Genomic DNA, 10,377 nt, shown 5'->3' on the forward strand with positions numbered 1-10,377 from the left:
TGGGACAATCTGCGGTCACATGCCAAAAGGTGGTGCTACCTCCTTGCTCAGAACTGAAGCATGAGACAGGTATAAAGGCACTACAAACGTTTGCTGATATGACGCCTGTTATTCTTATGGTGTTTCTAACCTAAACGATGGGTAAACCCATGAGAGCAACGGCTGAGCCCCGCACCAAACTCTCTGTATGGTGCCAGCAAAGGAACGAGCCCAGCTCCCAGAAGCAACTAACCAAGGTTTGCACAGCAGTCTCTGGGTTCTCTGGGACCTTCTGGATCCTTTGGGGACAGGGTCCAAGATCACTGTGGAACACCTGGGAACCCTCTCAGAAACCTGGAGAGTCAGGCTGTTGCTAGGTGAGGATGAGGTACGGGTAAGCCACGAGGCTGTCAGCCTGAGGGAGCTCTAGCAGCTGCTTAACGAGCATGATCAGCTGCCCTTGACCCAGGGTGCAGCTGCCCTCTAATTAGGGAGAGTGAAGCACCCCTCTTAGCCAGTGCCTGAGTGAGGTCTACATAAACACGAGCCAGACCCAAGGCATCAGGAATAAATTGTAGAGGTTTATGTAGAAGCCTGCTATGAGAGCGGACTCAGCTAGAGCTGCTCCAGTATAAACTGGTCCACCATGGGGAAGTTCTTCCAGCAAATGCTGGAGCAGCTGCCCCTGCCAGGGTAGAGCTTTGGATGATGGGCATAGGCCTCCAAGTTCCAGGCTGCAGGGAGTGTCTAGGGCCTCTCTCCAAGGCTGGGAGAGATGGCCCTCAGTCCTCCAGGGGTATGTTGACTTGGAGGAGCTGTGGAGCCAAGTGAAGGAGTTACAGGAGATAGTGAGCAGGCTGTACAGCATCAGAGAAGTTTCATGGGAGACAGACAGGGTCTTCTCTGGGACCCAGCAGCCTGAAAAGCCTCAGCCCCCATCCATAACAGAGAAGTGAGCAGTGTCCACTCCCACCATCAAGGTAAGTGAAACCTCTGGAGGAAGGGCAAGGATGGAAGTGGGTGACTTCTGGCACTAAAAGGCAAGTTCCTGTCCCACCTAACGGCTTGTAACTGTGAACTAGGTTCAGCATGCTCGTTGAAGAGGAGCCAGATGTGCCTTTGGGCAAGAGATATGGGCTACCTGACCCTAAACCACACAACACTTTTAGGAAGAAGGGGTGAGAGATTGTAATGGGGAACTCCTGGCTGCAGGGGACAGAAGCATCCACCTCCAATCTGACCTATCATCTAGAGAGGCTTGCCGCCTGCGGGGGGCCCGGATGTGGAATGTTGTCCAACATTCTGACTGCTACCTCTGCTTTCTCTCCATGTGGGCATTAGGGAAACTGTCGAGGCAGCCTCTAGAGTGTCAAGTGACTACGGGGATTTGGGGGTGGCAGTCAAACGCTTGGGGGCCCTGGTGATGTTCTCCTGAGCGTAGGTCAACAGTTGCCTGCAGAACTGGTGTTAGCAACAGCAGTTTGAGTTCTATGACTGTGGGATCCTGCTAGTGGAGGGGCATCTGCTTGGGAGGGATGGGATCCACTTCACCCAAGCTGGGCAAAGATATCTCTACCAGTAAGATGGTGTCCTGGTTTCAGCTGGGAGAGCTGATTTTCTTCTCAGTAGCTAGTGCTGTGTTCTGGCTTCTGTGTGAGAAGGTAGAAACATTACCCATCAACAACCAAACCCATCAATGTGCTATCAACAAAGTCAAGGACATCTCAGTTTCTCAGGCCTTCCCAGCAAGAGGGCTGGAGGGGCACAGGAAACTGGAAGGGGACACAGCTAGGACAGCTGACTCTAATTAGCCCAAGGGATATTCCAGACCATTTGATGTCATACTGAGTATGTCAGCTGGGGGCAGAAGGAAGCAGGGGGAATGGGCAGGACATTTGGCATTACAGCATTTGTCTTCCCGAGAAACCGTTAGGCGTGATGGGAGCCCTGCTTTCCTGGGGATGGCTGAACCTGCCTGCTGATGGAAGGAGTAAATTCCTTGTTTTGCTTGGTTTGCATGCATGGCTTTTGTTTTACCTACTAAACTGTGAGTTTTCTCACTTGTACTCTTCCAAAACACTCCCCTATCCCACTGTGGGGGGAGTGAGCGAGCAGCTGTGTGGGGCTTGGTTGCTGGTCAGGCTTAAAGCATGACAGATGGGTGACCCTATAAGGATGGCTTTGAACTAGGCCTGACAGAGCAGGGATGGAGTTACCAGGAGCCCTTTGAGAGCAGTGGACAGGGCTGATGGGCAAAGGGCCCGAAGTGATAGGAAGGGACCACAAAATCAACAAAAAATGAGGCTTAAGTGGGGTCACTTCCAGGATTTGCATGCAAGCAAGGATGCACCTGTGAGCCACCATTATGGAGGAACTCCCCCAAACTCTTTCTGGGAAAGAAGCTCATTGAGCTGCTTCTCTGAAGTGCATGTATGTCTATGAACATAGTGGGGAATAAACACGGTGAGACCTGTGTGCAGCTAAATGGCTATGATCTTGTTGGGATCACGGAGAGGTGGTGGGATGGCTCCCGTGACTCAACACACAGGAGTGTTGCAATGGAGGGATACAGGCTCCCTAGGAAAGGCATGCTGGAAAAAGGAGGATGGTGGAGTCTCCCTTGATGACAAAGAACAGCTGGAGTGTATGGAGATTTGCATGGGGATGGATGAGGAGCCAACTGAGACCTTGTGGGTGAGGATTAAAGAGAAAACAGGTAAGAGTGACACTGTAGTGGGTGGAAAAACAAGTGGATGAGGCCTTCTACAGACAGCTGGAAACAGCCCCTTGTTTGCAGACCTGGGTCCTCATGTGGGACTCCAACCACCCTGACATAAGCAGGAGGGACAACACAGCACGGCATAAGCAATCCAGGAGGTTCCTGGAGTGCACAGACTACAACTTCCTGACCCATGTGACAGAGAAACTAAGGAGAGGTGTCCTGCTGGACCTCATACTCTCCTACAAGGAGGGGCTTGTTGGGGGCGTGAAGGTCAAAGGCTGCCTTGCCTGCAGTGACCGTGGGATAGTGGAGTTCAGGATCCCAAGGGCAAGGAGGAAGGTAAGCAGCAAGCTCACAACCCTGGACTGCAGGTGAGCAGGCTTTGGACTCCGCAAAGATCTGCCTGGAAGCATCCCATGGGGCAAGGCCCTGATGGGAAGCAGGGCTCAAAGTTATTCAAGGATCACCTCAAAGCTCAAGACTTCCATCCCCACAAATACCACATCAGGCAGAAATGCCAGGAGGCCTGTGTAGATAAATAAGGAGATCTTGGCACAGTTAAAACACAAAAAGCAAGCACTACAGAAGGTGGAAGCAAGGATGGGTTACCTGGGAGAATATGTAGGCAGCAAAAGGAAGGCCAGGGAATATCTGGACAACACTACTGAAAGCAGAGGCTGGATGAGCAGACAGTGAATTGGATTGAAAAGTGGCAGAATGAATGTGTCCAGAGGGTGGTGACCAGTGGCACAAAGTCTAGCTGGAGGTGGTGACTAGTGGTGTACCCCAGGGGTCAATACTGGGTCCAGTCCTGCTTAACGTGTTCATTAATGATCTGGATGATGGGCTAGAGAGTACTCTGAGCCACTCTGCAGGTGACACCACGTGAGGAGTAGCAGCTGGTATGCTAGAGATCTGTCATGCTGCCATCCAGAGGGACATCCACATGCTGGAGAAACAGGCTGCCAGGAATCTTAAGAAGAGTCAGTGTGGAGTCCTGCACCTGGGGAGGAAACACCCCAGACACCAATACATGCTGGGGGGTGTCTGGATGGCAAGAAGTTCTACAGAAAAGGCCCTGGGGGTCCTGGTGGCCACCAAGCTGATCATGAGCTAGCGGTGTGCCTTTGTGGCATAGAAAGCTAGTGGTATCCTGGGCTGCATTAGGAGGAGGGTTGCCAGCAGACTGAGGGAGGTGAGCCTTCCCCGCTGCTCAGCACTGGTGAGGCCACACCTGAGCGCTGTGTCCGTTTGGGGCTCCCCAGAGCAAGACACATGGATGTACTGGACAGAGTCTAGTAAAGAACTACTAATACAATGAAGGGACTGGAGCAGCTCTCTTACACGGAAAGGCTGAGAGCTGGGATTCTTCATGCTGGAAAGAGAAGGACTGGAGCAGGACAAATGTTACATACATATATAAAACACATAGAGATGGTTTGGGGCAGAGGGAATGTAATATATATAAATACATAAAGGGATGAAAGAGAAGGTTTGGGGCAGGGAGAATGTTACTTTTACATATATTTAAAACATATATATATAAAAAAATAAATAAAGGGAGGGTACAAACTGGATGAAGCCAGGCTCTCTTCAGTGATGCCCAGTGTCAGTACCAGAAGCAAGGGGCATAAAATGAAACAGAAGATGTCCCCTCTAAACATCAGGAACACTTCTTTACTGCGAGGGTGACAGAGGACTGGCAGAAGTTGCCCAGAGAGGTTGTGGAGTCTGCATCCCCAGAGGTGCTGAAGAGGCATCTGGACATGGTACAGGGCAACTGGTTTAGGTGGACCTGCTTGAGCAGGGGGGGTGGACAACATGGCTTTCAGAGGTCTCCTCCAGCCTCAGCTGCTCTGTGACTTTAAGGGCCTTAGGCTCAAAGCAGCACAGTTTGAGGGTTCAGCTGTATGCCCAGAGCAGCGCATCAGTTCTTCAGGCAGCAAATGCTGAAAGCAGAGCAGAAAGGCTTAAAAAAAAAAAAAAGGCAAACCTAACCTGGCATTATGTAATGTCTCACTGCTAGTCTCCTAACAGCAACACATGCAGAGCATGATTCACTTCTCCCATCGCCAATATAACTTGGTATAAATCAACAGTAACTTGAAGGAAGTAACTGAGGAAAATCAAGCTCACAAAGTATGAGAGCGAGCAGTAATTTCATAAAATAGGGCCAGAGGCTTTCAAGCTCATAAAAGCTAACTCTCTACAGGCAAGGGCCAACAGGCATTCAGAATCTAAAGCACCACACACCACCTTTTGAGTAATATAATCCCCGGAAACCAAACAAATACAACGTCTTTATGGGGGAAAAAAAAACCCCAAAAACCCAGAAACAGGATTCAGCAGTAGTTATTTTTGTCTTTCGGCAGTAGTTGGTCATTAACATAAATGAACAGCAATAAAACCAAACAAGTTTATACCCAGTTCAACACCCACATCCAGAAAACATGTAACTACAATGGCTTGATTCCTCTTGACAACAACAAAAGAGAATTTTATCTGAAAACATGAATGCTCACCAAGGCCCGTATTTCGCTTTGCAGATTCTGATTAGCTTTGGGGTAAATTATCAGTGATTACAGCTAATATCAGGATACAGTGTGAGGCACTAAAAAGAGATAATTATGAGGAAATGAGGAATTATCTGCTGTTGAAACAATAGATCAATTATGAGGTACAGCACAGTAGCTGCAGAGCAGCATTCTTAGGCTCTGAGAGTACTGTCTCCTCTTTCTCATCAACCAAAGACAACCCACAGTTATAAACTTTAATTGTCCTCTAGGAGCTCGAGCTTGCTGACTAATTAGCCTCTTGTTGAGACAATACAGAAAAAGACATAATTCCAATTGTCCACAAAGCAGGATGGCACAGGCACACTCCTGGCTCTTCCCTACGTGCTCATCTCTCCTTGCCCTATGAGCAAGAATTTAACAACAGCCTTGATATCCCCAGTTCCAGACAACCTAAAATAGGACAACAGTCCACAACCTAAAATAAAATAAACCCAGGGAAGGAAACGGGAGGTGGGGTTACTGACAAAGAGAAAACAGTATGTCTGAGGCCATACGTAATGGCAGTCTGAGTCGTCCTGCTTCCACAAAGCATGCTGTGCAAAGTCCCCTTTGGTCCTATAGATGCAGGCATGGTCACATTTGCAGTGCTTTTATAAATGGGAGATTAAGCTGCATTTGATGGTTGTGTTACAGCAGCTGCATCCGTAAAGGAAGCAGGCTTTTCAGCTGCATGGCAGCACTTAGGAGCAGTTAAACCCCAAGATTAACACTCAAAAATTGTTAGGAAGGTAAAGGTTGAAGCTTTTGGGAGCCAAGCTCTTGTCTAACAGACCACTGCAGTCACGAGCTACCCCAGCCAAGAAACAGTATCTCACTGTATACAGTGAAATACCACCAAAAAGGCACAAATGCCTCTGGCAAAGGGGTTCATCCAGCACCTCCCATTATCCTGGTAAAGAAAATGTTTGATGTCTGGGCTGATGAGCAAAATGGAGTATCTGCAGTAACATGTTATTCGCAAGTGAGCTTTTACATGACTATTGCATAGCAAGTGCAAATACCCATTACAGTATAATCACTTGCAGTTAGCAAACACACAGGAAGGGAAAATTTCTGTTCCACACTTAGATGGGAGGCACCTAAGATTTCTCCTTCCATCTGAATGACTTCACCTTGCTTTTTTGGCATTTGAAAATAGCTGTTATTGTGCTGAATTCTCAAAGAAACTGCTCTCTACTCCCAGCGAACCAGAACCCCCCTTGAAATCCATCTCCTTGATGGCAAGCCTGGATTTCCTGCTCCTTCATTGGAGTGTCCTGGTGAAAAGTACCTGCGGTTTTGGTACCTTCTCTAGCCCCATGAAATCCTGGGAGAAAACAAAAACACCCACAATTTGTTCCTGGACAGGTTAGCCTTAGACACCCATCTTCTATCTTGCAGGGGAGGACTTCCAGATCCCACAACTGTGTTCCACTCAAGTCTGGAGTGGAGTCTTCTCCTTTCCTTTTTGCTAGGGCCTATAGTGATAGGACATGGAGTTACAGCTTTAAACTGAAAGAGAGTAGGTTTAGATTAGATATTGGGAAGAAGTTCTTCACCGTGAGGGTGGCGAGGCGCTGGCCCAGGCTGCCCAGAGCAGCTGTGGGTGTCCCATCCCTGGCAGTGCTCAGGGCCAGGCTGGACGGGGCTGGGAGCAGCCTGGGCTGGGGGGAGGTGTCCCTGCCTGTGGCAGGGGGTTGGGACTAAATGGTCTTTAAGGTCCCTTCCAACCCAAATCATTCTGTGATTTTGCTCCCTGCTTGGGCAACACAGTCCTAAGTTATCACTTGGTGGTCAAAATGTGATGTCTAGTTTTCCTGAAGCCACTGGTCCTGCCCAGGCTTTTTAAAATATGTCTCTGGCAGGCTACGGAGCAGTGTGAAATGAACTGCAGATTGTGTATCTACCCATTCTATCACCCATTTCAGGTGGCTAATTTACATCAGCATGACAGCAGCACCAAATCTTATTTACTAAGAGGTGTCATGTAAAAACACAAAGATTAAACCCGTGAATATATGTGCTCTCAAAAAGCCAGCTCAGCATGAGGTCAAGATTAATTACCACTTTAACCAGCGCATTGCTGCACGTGTGCAAAGGAAAGCATCTTTCATACTGGCCTGGGGGAAGGCACGTTCCATCACACAAACATGCTCATGCTGTCATTTGTTGCCTGCTCAAGGTATGCTAAGAAGCAGGTGAGCACAGAAAAGTTGAGAAGGGAAAATCCAAGAGACTGTAATTATAAGGGAGATGCTCAAAGCTGTGAAGAGCTAAACACTTGGGTCCATCCACTGACTTGAAAAGCTTATCCCAGGGCAATGACACAAGTGAAAGTAGTGGCACTGAACAGCCTCACACTTGGACAGAAGTCTGTAAATTGATACATGTCTGTAAATATAACAAATAATCTGAAAATAGGAAAATAACACATTTTAGAAAGTAAATGTTGATTGCATCAGTGTTAACGTAAGATGGCAGACAGACAGCTGTGGATACTGCATTACCCTGGAAAACAGATGTCCCCATGCCTGACTTGTCGATTCCCTCAAAGTCATCCCAAGGCTTCTAGGATGTAAGGATACTGAGCTACAACTGCTCCCCTAAAACCATACCTGAACCAGCTCGAAGTGCCCTTTACCACCTGGTTGTGCAGGAGAGTCCTGAAGAGAATGCTGCACTGCTGGCAAAGGCCAGAGCGTGGGGCAGGGCTAACGAGGGGGTCTCCTCACCCCACGGGGCTGCGGCTGCTCGCTCAGAGCAGCAAACAGCAGGCTGCGCTGAGGCATGTCAATGCCTTCAACCGCATCCAGGAATGGCTGCTGCCAGCGAGACCAGAGCAGAGACACGCCGCAGGAGTGCTGCCCTGCTCACCACAGCTCTCACCATCACCCAATGCAGCTTGTGACACCCCAAACACAAAACAGTGGGAAAGCCCAGCCCCAGCAGGCATCAACCAAGCAGGACCTTTTGTGGAGAGGGCCCTGATAGAGCGAGGCTGTTATCATGCACTGCCAGGAGGACAGACGCAATCTCAGAGTACTTTTAAGTAAGGACCCAAAGCAAACAAGCACAGGAGTCTGTAAGAATACAGAACGGACACAGTAAAAGGAGCTTCAAGATGAGTTCTGCCATGTCAAGCTATACACAAGCTCTAAACAGGGGTAATGGATAACTAGAAGTATATATGTATCATGTGAAAGTTCAATTCCCGTTGGGGCGAAGCCAAAAGATCAGCTTCCCACATCCCATGCCAAGGTCTGTGCAGGCACAGATGAGAGTGAGCTATCCCCCAGCCTTAGGAGCCAGCCAAACTACTTTAAAGGAAATAAAAAAAAATAAAAACACAGTCATTTGCAGGGATCCAAAACAAAACCTTGGAGACAAGGAAAAGACACTGTGATTTGCTTTTTTAGAGACAAACTCCTACTCAGCCTCACCTTGCGAAACCTGGGTTCTGCATACATCCCCCAGCTTTAAGTCGGGGCAGGGGGTAGCCCCAGGGGAGCGAGGGCCACTGCCACATCTGCCATCTCTGCACGGAAAACACGAGATGCTCCAGAAAAGGGAGCTTCACAACCATGTGCATTTTGCTCAATTTACATACATAGTTATTAAAAGAAATCTCACCCTTCTGTCTTTGAAAGGGGCTGTGCCTTGGGCAGGCTGCTGCAGTACACCATGGGAAGAATGTTTTGGGAGCACACAAAGGCTGATGCCGAAAATCACTTTTAAACTCAGGCTTGAAACAGTCTGCCTTCTATAACACCCTTATTTATATATATGTAAGGGCAGTGAAAATGCTGGATTGTTCCTTTTTCCCTCCTTCACTGGTTCAAAAGGGGAGGATAAAGGAACAGGTCTTCCTGTGTTCAATGGACAAGTTTTCAGGAGGATTTTTTGCGAGCCTGCTCTCTACCACCGGCATGAAATAACCACCGGTAACCTCGCTCCGTAAGCTCGCCCCTTTGATGCGGATTTATAGAACAGAACGGCACTTCTTCCATCGCAGACAGGCGGCCAAAGGCGGCACGGAGGAGAGCGCAGACCGTCTCTGCAAACCAAGTACACGAAGAGGAGAAGCACCACAAATTACGTGTGCCACGATGAGCTACCAAGAAGTCACACCTGTGGCACAGATGTGCTGCTCAGCGCCCCCCACCCACCCGGGACAGGGGCCTGGCGACCGCCGACACCCGCAGGGCAGGGGGGTGAAGCAGGGCACGGCGGCCACGGCCCGCACACAACTGTTGTTGTGCTGCGCGCACAATGCGCTGCGCTCGTGCAATGCAGGCGCCCCGCGCACACACTCGTGCAACGCACGGGCGCTTTGCATATGCCCCGTACACCTACTAGTGCAACGCAGGGACGCTTTGCACGCGCCCTGTGCACACACTCGTGCAATGCACGGGCGCTTTGGACACACTCAGGCAAAGCACGGGCGCTTTGCACACGCCCTGTGCTCGCAGTCGTGCAACGCACGGACGCTCTCCAAACGCGCCGCACACGGGCGCCGTGCGCGCAGCGCACCCGCAACGGTGCGCCACACACACAGGCACCTCATACCGGCGCCCTGCATCGCGCACCCCCGGTGCCGTGCACGCCCGCCCGCCGCGGAGACCCCCGCCCGCACCCCCGGCTCCCGCCCCGCGGCTCACCTCCCCTGCGCGGCGGCGGGGTGCCCGGCGGGGCCCTGCCATCAGCACCCCATGGCGGGGCGACGGCGGCGGGGCTCCTCCGCGGCGCTTCAGCACCGTGCGGGCCCCATGTCCGGGGCGGCGGCGGCGGCGGCGGCCGGCGGGCTCATGTCGCCATGGCGGGGCCGCGGCGACGGGGACCGGGGAGGGGAGGAGGGGGGGGGGAAGGCGGGCCGCCGCCGCCGCCGCGCGGGGTGGGGAAGGGGGGGTTAAAATAAAATAAAATAAAAATTAAAAGGGAGGGGGGGGGAGCGAGAGGCAGCCCGGAGCCAGCCGCTTCCCGGGGGGAGCAGGGGAGGGAAAGAAGGGCCGGCGGGGCGGCCCCGCCTCCCGCGGGGGGCGGCGCGGGGCGGGGCTGGCGGCGTGGTGCCGCCCCTGCTCACCGCCCGCACACCCCCGCCCCGCCCGCGGGCACAGGCTGCGC

At 51.2% G+C, this 10,377-nt stretch overlaps 1 protein-coding gene across 2 annotated transcripts in view; it reads right to left on the minus strand.

Moving 5' to 3' along the window:
• CCNI (cyclin I) overlaps positions 1-10,247 on the minus strand; it is a 35,717-nt gene extending 25,470 nt beyond the window's left edge. Inside the window, exon 1 of one of the 2 annotated variants that reach the window (XM_037392765.1) lies at positions 9,915-10,247. The gene's annotated coding sequence lies outside the window, so the exon portion shown is untranslated. The remainder of the gene's footprint in view (positions 1-9,914) is intronic. The other variant, XM_037392758.1, reaches the window with a different exon arrangement.
• Positions 10,248-10,377: the final 130 nt, after the last annotated feature.

Source organism: Falco rusticolus, chromosome 1 (genome assembly GCF_015220075.1).
Source record: "Falco rusticolus isolate bFalRus1 chromosome 1, bFalRus1.pri, whole genome shotgun sequence".
Taxonomy (NCBI): domain Eukaryota; kingdom Metazoa; phylum Chordata; class Aves; order Falconiformes; family Falconidae; genus Falco; species Falco rusticolus.